The 14,655-nt window shown below is 42.0% G+C and overlaps 1 protein-coding gene across 14 annotated transcripts in view; it reads right to left on the bottom strand.

The window, feature by feature from the left end:
• Positions 1–14,655, bottom strand: part of TIAM1 (TIAM Rac1 associated GEF 1) — a 355,067-nt gene that overhangs the window by 123,683 nt on the left and 216,729 nt on the right. For 13 of the 14 annotated variants that reach the window (XM_054700321.1, XM_054700322.1, XM_054700314.1 and 10 more), the window contains one exon: positions 7,543–7,707. The gene's annotated coding sequence lies outside the window, so the exon portion shown is untranslated. Of the gene's footprint in view, positions 1–7,542; positions 7,708–12,415; positions 12,432–14,655 lie in introns of those variants that run through there. The other variant, XM_054700325.1, reaches the window with a different exon arrangement.

The following is a 14,655-nucleotide window of genomic DNA, read 5'->3' as shown; positions in this document are numbered from 1 at the left end:
CTGATGACTGTTCTCCACAGTGGAAAATAGGAAAATCTTCAAAGCTCACCATTGGTGACTCTACTTAGCCTATCTCCTTGCTCTGCCAGGTTGTATCCATTCAAGTGGTATCACTTAAGACACTCACATGAAATTGACCAGAAAGAAGAAAAATAGAGTAGCTGGCTATATCCCTGAGATTCTTTTAAGCATCTACATAATCTTTCATTTAGAAAAATATAGGCTGAGCCCCTACTATGCTCTAGAAGTCAGAGACAGAGGCAGTGAACAAAAGAGATGCATCCCTTGCTCTCATGAAAGTGATACTCTGGCTGAAGAAGGCACACGATAAACAAAACGTGGCAGACACAGAAGGCAATCAGAAGCAAAGTGACTGTGACCATAAAGAAGAGACTGAAACACCCAGGAGTCAAAACACATGAGTGAATTAAGAAGATGCGGTACATACACACAATGGAATACTACTCAGCCATCAAAAAGATAAACTCATGCCATTTGCACCAACATGGATGGAGCTGGAAGGGATTATACTAAGCAAAATAAGTCAGAAGGAAAAAGATAAGTATCAGATGATGTCACTTATATGTGGAATACAGAGAAACTGAACAAAAGGTCAGGGAAAAAAAGATAGAACTTGCAAGCTAACCATAGTTCTGAGGCATCCAGCAGGGGAGGGGGGGAGAGAGAGAGAGAGAGGTCAATAAATTAATAAATTAATTAATTAATGAAAATAAATTAATCAATTATTAAAAAAGAAAGAAAGACCCAGGAATATAACACGCCTGCACATCATCTGGGAATCACACTGGAATTCCACCACCCAGCCTATACTACTACTTAAACGTCCACAAACCCATCTTAACTGAATTGAAATTTGTGGCAACAGGAATTGGGGAAGCTCCACTAAATGTCCCGGTAAGTCCAGTAGTAACACATACAGATACCAGATGTTAAGCTAAAGCATGAGATCCTCAGAGGGAACTTCCAAGAAAGAGAGTCTCCTTTCTAATAGCTGCAAGTATAGTTCAAAGCAATAAGGCCATGCCTCTAGCTGGTATCTTTATGAGGCCAGAAAAAAAGATAGTCACTCTACTCAGTACACAGAAAAGGAAAAGATGAAATCCCCATGCATGGCCACTTCTGTTACCTACATTTCTAAGAATCTCATGTGCTATATTTTCAAAAGTAAAATAGATAAATAAATAACATTGAAGGCCATGGGCAATTTCTTAGAGTCCTCAGTTTCTTTTATGCACACACTGAGATCCCTCGGGTCTGCCTAAGTAGCTAGGTGTTTGACCAATAGATAATAAAAAGTTTAGAACAAGTGTTAGCCATGGACCCATTTTAAGAATCATATAGATTTAAATTTAAGGTGGGGTGGGGAGATGGCAATAGAAGCTGAGTAGAAGAAAAGGCAAAACTGCCACCTCCAATACATCAGAATACCCCCTCCTCTGCCATAGATATCAAAAGTTTGCAAATATAAACTGACAGGCATACTCTCAATGATAAATTTCTAGTTAGGCTCATTTCTGCCAACAGAAAACTAATCAAGTTAAAAGCCTCCAAAGAGGTTTTCAAAAGGAAATGGCCCCAACCTCCAAGAATGACAGTGTTCCACGCATCACACTGACGGGCCTATTATATTAATAGCATTTTTAGTAGCAAGATTCTCTTCAGCCAGCCAAGGTAGGAAAGAAGCAATCTTATCTTCAGAACTAGAATTTATAGATGAATGTTAAAATCTCCAACATCCTACAGAGGGTAATTCTCAGGGGGTGATCTAAGCAGAGTCAGCAGGAAATTCGAAACAACTAAAGTTAAGAAAAATAAGTTCGAGGGACTGCTGAAACACCCCTTAATTTGCAAGCTTTTCCTGAAAGGTCGGTGAGAACCATGAAGGCCCATGTGGGTTCCATGGGGGGGCTCTGAAATAACAAAAGCATGAAAAATTAAAATTGCTGAATCTCTATAACAGACACAATCTCCCCTCTCAGGGGATAACCTCTGGAACATTGCTAGATGGAAAGTTCTAAACCTTTTTCATGGACAAATGTCAAATGCCAGCTACTGCCATCATTTCAGTTCTCCCTGTTCTCTGCCACTAATAGAAAAAACAAAAAAACCCTTTATGTTTGTCTTACATTTGTACAGGTCTTGTTTGTTCCTATGAACCTCAACACAATTTCAGGACAGCACTTTTTTGTAGACTCTAGAAAGACTAGCTGTGTTCTCTCCAGGCTAAAGAGACAATCTATGTTCGCGCATTTTAGTAACAAAAGCAAAAGGTGAGTGTTAATGGTCACACAGTGCCTAGGTAAGAGGGGGAAAATGAAGGCCGAGAAGAACCAGTTAAAATGCAAAAACTGGGATAGAAATTGGACAGAAGAGAGTCAGAATTAAGGACACTCAGTCTCAACACATTACCCATCTTAAAACTACTAAACTCTCAAATGCAGGCTCTGCCTTACTCCCACAGAATGTTAGTTCCAGAGAGCTTGCACTTTCAGGCACAGCTGGGGGAAGGGGAATTTAGCAAGCAGTGAGACAAGACTTTAGCATATGAATAACACTCAGTCTTTGAACCTCCAATCTGGCTTCTCAGACTTTCTTTCAGTGGTGGACATGCTGGCTTCCCAACCTGCCCCAGGGCCTTTGCATAGCTCTTCCTCAGAGGGCAACCCTCCTTCTTTCAGACAACTGCCTGGCTCACTTTCTCTAGCTTGTTGAGATCTTGACTCAAGCATCACCTTCTCAGGGAGGCATTCCCTAACTCTGTCCAAAAGGATAACCCCTCTCACAGAACTCAACATTTCTGACCCCAACTCTCCGTACTTCCTTAGCATTTATCATCATTGTAACAAACAATGTATTTCATTTACTTATGTATTTTTTTTTCTTTCCCCATTATAACCTAAGCTTCAGGGGGATGGAAAGTTTTGTATGTCTTGTTTACTGCTGTGTCCTCATGCCTAGAACACTACCTGAAAGGTGCTCAATAGAAGAATAATGAATGAAGGAATGAAGGAATGAAGGAATGAAAGACAAAATAAACTTGAAAACCTCTTACAACTAAATCTTCACTTAACAACATCGAAACTTCTTGGATATTGGATGTTAAGCAAAACAAGGTGTAAGGAAGGCAGGTTCTCAAACTATTTTTTGTTCAGCACAAGTCGGGATTATTTTTTTCTCATCGAAATGCATTCTAGGACGGACTACACAGCATGTATAGATGGGGACATGACCACAGTGTAAATACTCGAGCCTCTGCTTTCAGCACCTCAAGGACACCCTGGCTTCCAACTTGCCTGCTGCTCTCGGGATCCTGTCCCCCTGTGACCACATCTGAGACAGGTCCCTCATTCCAAACCACCGGGTTGGGGGTTACCTGACCCAGGAACTGAGTTAAGGAGGTGCAGCTTGCTCTGTTCCACTTCCCTAAGCATTGAGGACTTATTCCTGTCTCGTTCCAATTAACCCTTATCCTTGTTTCCTATTTTCCTCCTCTTTACTGGAGCTGCCTCTGCAGAGGTTTAAGAAAGGGGCTCAGAGCGGAAAGGGATCCGCAGCCCACAGACAGAGTGAAAAATACAGAACTAGTCAGGATGAGCTTACCTGGTAACAGATACCGAAAGAGACCTTGCGTTGTATATGTTTTTAGGTCTTTTGAATTTTGAATCATTTTGAATATAGTATCAAATTTTAAAAAATATAAGAAGCAAACAAGCCACAAAAATGTGAACTCTGATATCATACTGCTGGAGCTTAAATCTTCCTCCATCACTCCCTAATGTGTGGTCTGAGAAACCAACTGAAACTTGGATTTTTCTCCTCATCTACAAAATGAGTATAATGATAGCATGGACTTCTGAAATTGTAAGAATTAATCAAAATGATGCATGACAGAGTGGCATGTGTGGGCCGGGGGTTACTGGAAAGTGGACCAGAACCCAGAGGGGCATACAGACCGAGAGGGAATGTGGCCTTTCCAATCCTCTCAACACCTGGATCTTTCTTTTAAGTGGTGACTTAAACATTTCAATGAGTAATCATAGTAACTTCCTTTTAGATACCATTAAACTAAATACACAGAGGGTTTTTTTGTTGTTTTTTTTTTAAAAAGGTATCTCACAGAACCTTATCATAAAGCTCAAACAGTTGCTGGCTAGGGTGGTTGGTTCAGACACGCATGAGGTAGGTGGTCACTTCCCAAGGCAAATGATCTTTCACAGATTTATTAATCTGCCACTCCTATGTGAGAAAATGACGCACCCACTGCAAAAATGTCAAATTCCTGGCTTTGGTAGTTTACTATAACTGTGGAAGATGCAGTCATTAGGGGAAACTTGGTGAAGGGTAATTCCACTGCACTGCCAATTTCCAGCGAATAATCTACAATTATTTCAGAATAGAGATTAAAGAAAGTTTTCACTAACTGGACTATTCTAGTTAATGAAAAAAAATTTTATGAGGATTCTTTAAAAGGAAACTTTCAAATTCCTTTTTATAGCTGAAAACCAACCAAACCTTCTGATATCATCTTATTGAATTAGGCAATAAAAAAATAAGCACTTACCCAGCATCACGTAGCACATTATCAGGAAATACAAAGCAAACAGAGACCAATGGTCCAAAATGAGCTTAAGTAGAGAGAGAGCCTTGACTAATGAGAGACAGAGCTTCTGTCTAGCAGAGCAGAGATAAAGCTGAACTGCTAATATGTGGTGTCAGCCAAGATGGAGTAAGGCACCATGGCCAACCTTTCCCCCACTGATAAAAACCAAAAACTCAGAACCAAATGAAAAAGCAGCTATCTGAGGATTATGAAAAGTAAGAAAAGCAGGCAGACTTGGAGAGCAAGTCAAGCCCTGAAGAAGCCTCTCCTAAGAGCCTAACTTTCCCATTTTTGCTTCTAATTGTCATCATTTGTGTTGAACACAGAAGGTGAGTGCCCAAATGGCTGTGGCCCAGGCAGAAAAACTCATGAGACACATCCTGTTGTTCTGGCCAAAGAAACCATGGAGAGTGGATCCTGTAAGCCAGTAATAAAGAGGAACTCAGAGAAAAGAGAGCTGGAAAAGCAAGCCCTCTAATGAGGTGTATGAATCACACAAGTCCCAGGCTCATCCTGCAGAGTCATATGCCTAAGACTGGGCACAGCAAAACTGCCAAGGCTGTGAGCTACACACAGCCCACCTCTGAGACTACTCCCAAGTGGCACAAGTGTGGGACAAACCCAAAAGAGCAGAGCAAAGGCCTGAGAATGGAGTTGATGTTACAGACATCACTCACAGCAGGTGAGACAGAACTTTCTGATGGAACCTGGTCAGCTGATTGCTTGCTAACACAGCAAAAAGAAAACTCAACATTCTGCAGATGATTTTGAATAGGACTAAAGTCTCCCACCATCATACTTAAAACATCTATGATGCATTCCAAAGAAAACCAGGAAAATCCAGCCAGTTCTCGAAGGAAAAGATAATCAATGGATGCCAATCTGAAGGTAGGACAGATATAACTTCCAGAATTATCAGCAAGTATAAAGCAGCTATTATAACTGTGTTCCCTGAGTAAAGGTCAACACTCTTGAAATAAATAAAACTTAACTGCTTGCAATGGCTATGCAAGATCATTATGGACATCAATTATTATACACACTAGGACACAACGTAAAAAGAATAGTAAAACCTGTGTCACCCAAAATATAACATGTATGCTGCATTTTTAAGTCACGTCAATGTGACGTTTTCTCAGTACTGCATGAGGAACAATCCCACTGACAAACCCCCTGGTCAAAGTACCTGGGCAGAGAGAATCTTATTCATAGAAGTAAAACTTATATTTGAGATGCACATCTAAGCCAGATACTGGTTTGGGGTGGGTAAAAAATTTCTTAAAGAATATTAATAATCTCTCTCTCTCTCTCACACACACACTCACACACACTCACACACACACACTCACACACTAGACTGGTACAAAAAATTTAAGGCAAATAGTCTGGAGAGAGTAATTGAGAATAATTTTAATTTTCAAAATTATATTTTTTGGATGTTTTAAAGTTTCTACACTAAATCCATAATTCATTTTAAGGAAAGAAAAAAAAAAACCATACTAACATGTTTTATGTCCCTGGGTTTCTTGGATAATTGAAGAGAGTAGGGATGTGGGCACTATGCTGACAGCTACAACAAAATGACACCAAACCCAAACTCAAAACAGATGGTTTGGGGAAATTACAGAAGATAAAGAAAATACTCTGTGGCTTGGATTGAATCGCTCATTTTCGCCATTCCGATGGCACTTTGCATGCCCTACTCATGCCGTGTCTGAGCCATGGGTTCTCGTACACTGACACATTGTCTGGCTTCATATGCACTCCCTGCCTATTTTATTATGATCTGCTCGAGGCTGGGACCATATCTCACTCCTCATTTTACAGGTCACCCAAAGAGACACAACACAAGCTTGGTGTGGCTCTTCCGGCAGGAACACTCATCATTCAGTTTGCTTTAAACAAAGGTACATCAAATGTGGAAACTTTAGAGCCCATGAGGGGACTCAGGATGACCCAGTTCAACACCTATTCATGTCCAAAGTTAACGGTTAAAGCCAAGCTTTTCTGTCACTGGTGAGGGCACTGGGAAACTCACTGTGGGGCATTTATTGATGTATATAAATTATAGTTATTAAGACATTTTTCACTCCCCTTAGGTAGTGAAAAACTTATTAAAATAAACATAATGATTACCCTCCCATGACTTGAAAACAAACCTCCAAAATGGCAGGAAAAAGGATGAAATGGATTTATTTCAAAGTTAAATTTGAAGTGAAAATCACAAGACAACAGATTGCAAATTTAAAATTAGATTCTAGTGGGAGGTCTTGGTTTGAAGCCTATTTTTCCCTACTGGAGGCTGAGCCTGAAGACAGGGGGAGAAAAAGAGCTAAGATTAAACCGAGACAAAGTTCTGAAAGTTTTTGCTAAATCTTTATAAACCACTGAAAAGTGACCTGCCAAGTCACACACAAATACCCCTAACACCAGAAACCAACCCGCAAAGTTTTGCAACAAATCAAAGATGATCTGTGATTTAGAAAGATTATTATTTTGACTGTATTTATTTTGCATTTGAAAGATTATACAAACCAGAAACAAAATATATCATTGTTTTGAAGTTAAGGTCTTGAAGCTAGGTTTGTCTTTTTCAAACATAATCCAATGTAAAGATGGTGAAGCTCAGGGATAAATTTAAAAGCCCCTGAGGGAAATTCACAGGGGGGGGAGAAAAGATTTCACAGGTAACAGGCTTTTCCTTTTTCTTTTTTTTTTTTAAGTTTTCATGCTAATGCTTTTGAATTGTTGGATGGGTGTGACCCTAATCCAGGGAAGTGATTCAAAACACTTTTTCCCACCATATGCACAGAACATAGCAATTCTGATAATGCTACATTGTTTCTGCCTGCCACCTTTGAAGTTATCCACTTAATTCATCTGGGAAGGTATAGGTCTCAAACAGACACACACAAACCTACCTTAAAAGGCAACAGTGGTTCCCAGCCCGATTTGCCCCAAGAGCAGTGTGGCATTTAGATATTGAGCTTGGAAATGGTGGCAGGATGAACTGGGGCTGGAAATAGATCAGCACCTGCCCCTGGGGGTGGCCATCAGGGTCTCATATATGAGAATGTGCCCCAAACCTGCAGAGGACAGAAAAAGAGAAAGACAAAAGAAAAAAAAACAATCAGCCAGAATCCAGTAAAGAAGCATTTTTTTACCAAACCCATTTTCATCAATTGTCAAACATTAATTCTGTACAAAATACCACACCCCAAAGCAAACAATTCAACATTAAGCTACAGGTATAAAGTGGCATGCCTAATCAGATAAATAACTCAACTTATTCATACATATGGTAATAAATAGCTCTTACAAATTTATCATTTTAACCTATCTCTAAGGACTGAGGTATCCGATAGCAGAGATTGATTGGTAAAGACGTTCCAGTGGTTCTGTCTACATCTCCTTTACACGATCTCGGCAAACAGAGATGAACGAAAGGGAGCAAGGAAGTCTGGGTTATTCTCTATGTATAAGAGAAGTTGGCGAGAGTGCTACCCAAAAAAAAAAAAAAAAACAAAACAAAACAAAACAAAGACAAAGGACCAAATTAAACACAGGGGCCTTCCCTCCTGTCCAAGTTTTCTTACACTGGCAATTGGCAAATTCAGAGGAAACTGATGAAGAATGAGCACAGGAAACAATTAAGGTAAAATATCCAAACTGTTACTTAGTACAGAAAATAAATTGGCCAAGCTCTAGAACTCCCCAAGCAAGCCTATTAAGGATGTCTTTTGTTTGTTTAAGCAAGCCTGTATTTTAAAAGTGAGATGCAAATACTAAAAAAGGCAAAAGGCCTTAAAGTTCCCTGGGGTGCTGCCCCCCAACTGTCCTTCTGGACCTGCCTCCCAGGGCTGCCTGCTCCTGCCACCTGCTGCTGCTGGTTCCAACCAGCAGGAACCTGACATGACAAACACTGACAGCAAAATCATGTAGCAAATCACCTACTTTGTGCAAGGTGAATAAAATACATTTGTAGCAGTGAATATAAAAATACATCCAGAGCAAATAAAACAAAGAGCCAAGTTACAGACCTTCCCCAGCTACGAAAACGTGCTGTCATCGAGAAGTCACAGTTCTCAGCAAGACCCCACTGTCACCCCCATCATCTGCACCCTTCCCCTAACTCCCCTTTTACAATCCTGTTTACTCTCTTCCTAGGCATCCTTCTCAAGCGGCTTTCTGCAAAATTTCAAATTTTCAAAGCAGTTCCTGAATTGCTTAGGAACTGGCAGAAATTAATACCAACAGCCCATTTATATTGAAATGGACTCATCACGCTGCCAGCTGCCAATAATTTGCAAGGCTGGATTCTTGCTGGCAAATGGGGCCTGCAGGCGGCTGTCCCTCCACCTGCACCTGGAGGCTGACAATGCAAGTTTTACACTTTAAAAAAAAGTACATATTCTTCTACCAGAACTGAAAATTTTCTTTACCAATGTTCCTCTAATACCTAGGCAGAAAAATGGTATGAGGAAGGAGGTGAAAGTTTGAGGGCATTATTTATAAAATATATGGGAAAACAAAGCTGAGTCTACACAGTATCATTTTTTTTAATTTTCTCATTTTATTGGATTAATTTGACATGTAACATTGTATAAATAAAAGGTGTACAGCTTGTTACTTTGATGCACTTATATATTCAGCTATGATCTTGCCATTATAGTCCTATGTATCACATTACATATTTGTAGTGTAATATTATTATCTATATTCATTATACTGTACATTAGATCTCTAAAGCTTATTTACTGCTTGTTCCAAGTTTGTGCCCTAAAACACCATCAATCTTATCCCCCCACTTCCCACCCCGTCACCACCTTTTTATTCTCTTAACAGGCTTAACTTATTTAGATTTCACTTATAAGTGGAATCCAATAGGTCTTTCTCTGCTAATTTCACTTAGCATAATGCCCTCCAGGTCCATCCTTGTTGTTGCAGGTGGCACAATTTCATTCTTTTCATGGCTGAGTAATATTTCACTTTATCTACAGTCATACCTTGATTAATGACAGGGATACATTCTGAAATATGTGTTGTCAGACAGTTTTGTCATTGTTCAAACATCACAGGGTGCAATTCCACAAACCTAAATGGCACAACCTACTACACACCTAGGCTCTGTGGTCATCTATATGGACCACCATCATCTATGCAGTCCATCATTGTCCAACACATCATTAAGCAACACACAACTATACATATTTGGCATACTTTTTTTCTGACTTTGGTGGGAAAAACATTTTTATCTTTAGAAATGATCCAAGGAAGAACCCCACATTGGTTCTCCTGCAATAGGCAGAAATGCTACAGCTATCAGGGGCCAACAGTACTCATTTGCCTGCCATGGGCTGACCCCACTGGGTGACTATGTGCCATGGGGACTCTGGGTTTTCTTCAAGAGCTGCAATGAATTTGATTTCTCTGGGAGGCAGCTATGCCCCAAGCTCAATGTAGGGAGACAAAGCCTTGGGGTCCTACAGTACACACTAAGTCCAACCTCAGTTCTGACACTCAGGAGTGACTGAGCCAAACTCTACATGGTAGTTTACCCCTCTGCAAATGGGATAATAGTAGTTCCTGAGCCATGGGGTTTCTACAAGCATTAAATGAGATCATCTATGTTGTATGATTACCTCAGTAACTATTGGGATGATGCTCCCTAAATAAGTCAAAGAACGATACAAATACTGGATGATTTCACTCAGAGGTGGAATACAAAGAGACAAAAGAAAAGAACAGGCAAATCTTAATGAAAACAAACCCTAGAAATCTGGCTGCAGAACTCAGGCTAGCAGAAGGGGAGGGTGGAAGTGTGGAGCAAGGAGGGCGGGGTCCAACAGACCAGGGTGGAGGATTATGGCTTGGGTGGTAGGTACGGTGTAGTAACACATAATACATCAGAAGAGGTGCAAGCCTATGCTCCTAAATCATGCACAATCATGGTACCTCAATCAAAAAATGATACAATGTCTAAAAAGTAACTGTTAGCTATTATTTCCATTATTATTTAAAATTTGTAACACATACACTACAGAAAGGGCATTATTATGAGGGTTTCCTTAAAACATGGTATCTAACTCACTGAACCCCAGTCTGTGTTACAGGTTGGATGAAACTAGTCCCCTTCCATTTATTATGGGACCTTAGAGGGGTTTAATGAATCCAGTTGGAAGACATGATCTACTCAATTTGCCAGAGCTCACGCCTACACAGAAGCCATGCTGACAAAACCAGCCGGCACTGGTCACCTGCCTACATCCCATTAAGATGACCCCAAGGGAAGGGAATGTTCACTGTACCCTGTTTTTCATTATCACTCTGATTCATCCTCAACTCGTAATCAATTTCTGTGTCAGGTGTCAAATAACGGGAAGTGTGTGTGCGGGAGGCAGGGAAGGAATCACCAAAACTAACCTCAGCTTTCAAACAACTGCAAAAATACAGCTGTAAAATGTCATTACTTCAGTCCTATAGCATGATGCTGATGGAACTGGGACAGTTGTCAGAAATGAGTCCATGACATTCAATTGATGACTCTCCCCCCCAAAGCCTACCAACCAGAATTTTCTTTCTCATCTTCACAAAACCCCTCATAAGGGGTATATTGTCATTTTTAAGTCCTTGCAAGTTCCAGGAATCACAGTAGGTAGAGAAAAGGATGCCGCACTTGCACTCAAAATAACCAAGTTCGTGTACCACACACTCTATTACATATTATCTTCCGTGAGCTAGGGTAAGTAAATTATCCATTCAAAACTCAACAGGAAAAAATAAAGATGTGATACTATCTATCTTAATTAACACCTACCTGAAAGGTTGCTGTAAAACAGAAATTAGAGAATCAACATGAAGCACTATAAACTATAAAACATATGTTAACTCTATTCTGTTCATATGATTCAGTGCCCAAAAATGTTCCATAATTAGTGAATTAATGAAAATCAGGATGTTCCCCATAAATCTGAATCCTAAAGGGAGTTGGGAGTACAGGGAAGTCTTAGATTAAAATGCCCAAAAACTAAAAATCCTGAACATTTATTTTACATGTAATAAGCACCAAAAGGATTTTAGGCTTTAGAATTTATATTTAGTCCACAAATGAGTAATAGGTGGATGAAAGGATAGATAGTTCAATAGATGAATAGATGGATACATGGATGGATGGATGGATGGATGGATGGGTGGATGGATGGAAGGGTGGGTGGACAGAAGGATTGATGGATGGATCTGGTGCACTGGAAAAATTTTAATGGCTCAAAAATTAAGCTTAAAGAAAATACATCAATCATTTTCTTTACTTATTTTTTAACCATTATTTTATTCAAGGAAGGACTCAGGAATGACTTCCAACGATGCATAATCTAAAGTAGAATAAAAGAAATTACCACCAGAAAATGAAAAGAAACCCAATGGTTTTGACAAAGTGAAGTGGGGGAGAATAAGGCTACAATGTGCGCGATACTGAGCTACCCATCTGGTTCAGTTTAACAGTCAGCTTTGCAACAGCCAACTCAAATAGGAAAGCATAGTGGTGGTGGAATTCACAACACCGTCACCAACTGTTCAGAAGGACAAATGTTCTCAGCACCACTAAGCTCAGACAGGAATGACTGCTGGTGGTCCTTGGTGCCACCATGATGTGGTGACAATGTCCAGGACTATATGGGTTCAGTGACAAATTACACAAGAATATTTCTATCTTGACCATTGACTTTTAAAAATCACAATTTTTCAACACAAATTCCGAAATGTGTGCTACCAAGGCAGAGGAGAGAGCTTGCTCACCTTCCAGGAAATTCTTCTTGAACACTGTTTGCTCTCCATAGAATGTTGGATCGTGGCCTGACATGAAACTCCATGGCTCATGGCCAAGTGTGCTGGGTCAGCTAGCAAACGACCACACCCCTTGTAAAGGGAGAGAGTTCCATGGGTGACCTTGTCTGGCATGTGTGAGGGCTGCGATTGACATAAGGACTCCTTTGGGCATACTCAAGAGGAGCCCCACCTTCCCTGCTAGGGGAACCACATGACCACTGAGGGCGCTGGGGACAGGTCCAGGATTCTCCATGGAAAACGGATCCTTCCAGAGGTGATAGCTAAGACAACAGCTCCAAATCCCTACTCTACAAAGCACGGATGAAATGGTTTTAGGTCAACCATGCTTCTTCAGGAGGTAAAAACAGACATACCACTCAGCCAAACCAGATCCCTCTGAGGCCCGTATCCAAAGACTGAGCAATACTACCTGTTAGTATACCCAGATGTATCCCAAGGGATACTTGGGAGTGAGGAAACAGGCTCAGGGAATCAATATTTTAAGCCAGCTCTAAGTCAGGGACTTTCTACTGAAGTGACAACTTTAGTTTTAGAACAGTGCATCTTTGGCAATACTTGACCTGCCGGTTGGGCTGGGACAGACATGACCCTATTTCTTTGGAGTCAAGTCAGTCAGTGCTTTGCAAAGTACAGTCATATAAGTTCTACCCCAACTCAGGGAGATCAACCATCTAGGGAATGTTTACAAGCTGCTAGGGGCACTGGGTTAATAGCTTCAGGTCAACATATTCTTCTAGGGTTTCCCTAGGTTCTTAGCACTTACAGTCTTGCAACTACTCTTGGACAGTGGTGACTGCTGTGCACACAGCCCCAGCCTTGCCTCACTCACGACATCTCTCCCTCCCAGCTGCGTGCACAGGACTTTGGAAACCACCAGTCCCAAAGGGCTGTGCTACACAGCTGGCTGCAAAATCTCCCAACTACCCCCACAGTCTGGCCCTCTCCAGGGTTCAAAGGAGGCCACAGGTTACTAAAGTGGACTTAACAGCCTTCTCGGGACAGACTATGAGAATCACGTCCTTTTTTCAAAATCTAAGTAATAACATCATCCCTATGACGAAGTCAGGAAGCTTGTGAACACTTGGGGATCCCACCCAGATTCCAAGAGCAGTCACCCTGCTATGAGAGAGCTCAGCTCTGGATGCCCCAGCTCCTCAATTGCAGTTAGAGTCCTGTCCAACAGCACCCCAGTCACTGTAAGAGAGGGGGAACTTGGGAGCCCAAGGAAAGTGGGAGCAGGACTGCTGGACGGTGACTGCTGATGCTGATATCTGTCCCTTTAGATTGCGCCACATGGTGGCTTAAGAGGGTGTTCCCTGGGAGAGAACTGGGTCAGCAGGGAGCTCAGACAACGGCCCGGTGTTGAAAGTGCTCCCTCCCTGCCTGGGAACATCACTGACGCTCTAATCCTAAAACTGCACCCAGAATCACCTTCGCAGAACACACACAGAAGCCTTCGTTCAGGCGAGATTTCAAAATAAAGGCACTTGACCCAATGTCTTTCCCCGAATCCAGTCACCCTGGTCTCCTCCCTGGGACACACCTGCCTCCCAGCCCCACATCAGCTGTAGACACCCCGCCTCTCCCAGGCGCAGGAAGGAGCCATTTCCTGAAGCACCAGGCAGAGCGGGGCTGCCAGCAACACTTTTGGCAAAGACGGAAGCTCCAGGGAGGGATCTGGGTTCTCAGACCCTCTGGCTTTCGCAGCCGAGGTCCAGCCTGGAGAGAACGGCAACCAGGCAGTTTCCCTTCTTAAGGAGAAGAGGCTGGCGTGAACCCTCAAGAAAAAGCACCAGCCCCCCATAAAAGGGAGTGTCAAGCCTGGCGGCAGATGCCTGCCTCCAAGTCCTTCTCCAGGCCCATCCAAGTGACCCCAAAGGGAGACCCCAAAGGGTCTCCAGCCCCTACCTCCTGACCACCCCCTTCACCTCTTCTCTCACCATGCGGCCAATCAGCAAGTCTTTGGGCCCAAAAAACAATCTGGGTGCCCAGAAGCACCTGTCCATCAGGAGCAGAGCGGGAAGTCATCCTGGGGGTTCCTCCTCCTTACCCCCGACCAGCCACAGCACCCTGGCCCAAGCTGCCTTTCCACACAGGTGGGAGGGCCACGGTGAATCAGGGACGAGTCCGGGCCAAGGCCACACGCCCAAGAGGCTGGTGTGGCAACCGTGCCCATGAGCACCCAGGCT

The sequence above is a fragment of the Talpa occidentalis genome, unplaced genomic scaffold, assembly GCF_014898055.3.
Source record: "Talpa occidentalis isolate TD23 unplaced genomic scaffold, MPIMG_talOcc4v2.1 talOcc4.4, whole genome shotgun sequence".
NCBI classification, from domain to species: Eukaryota; Metazoa; Chordata; class Mammalia; order Eulipotyphla; family Talpidae; genus Talpa; species Talpa occidentalis.
Note: the sequence above shows the minus strand (reverse complement) of the source record. Positions and strands in the feature narration are given on the sequence as shown.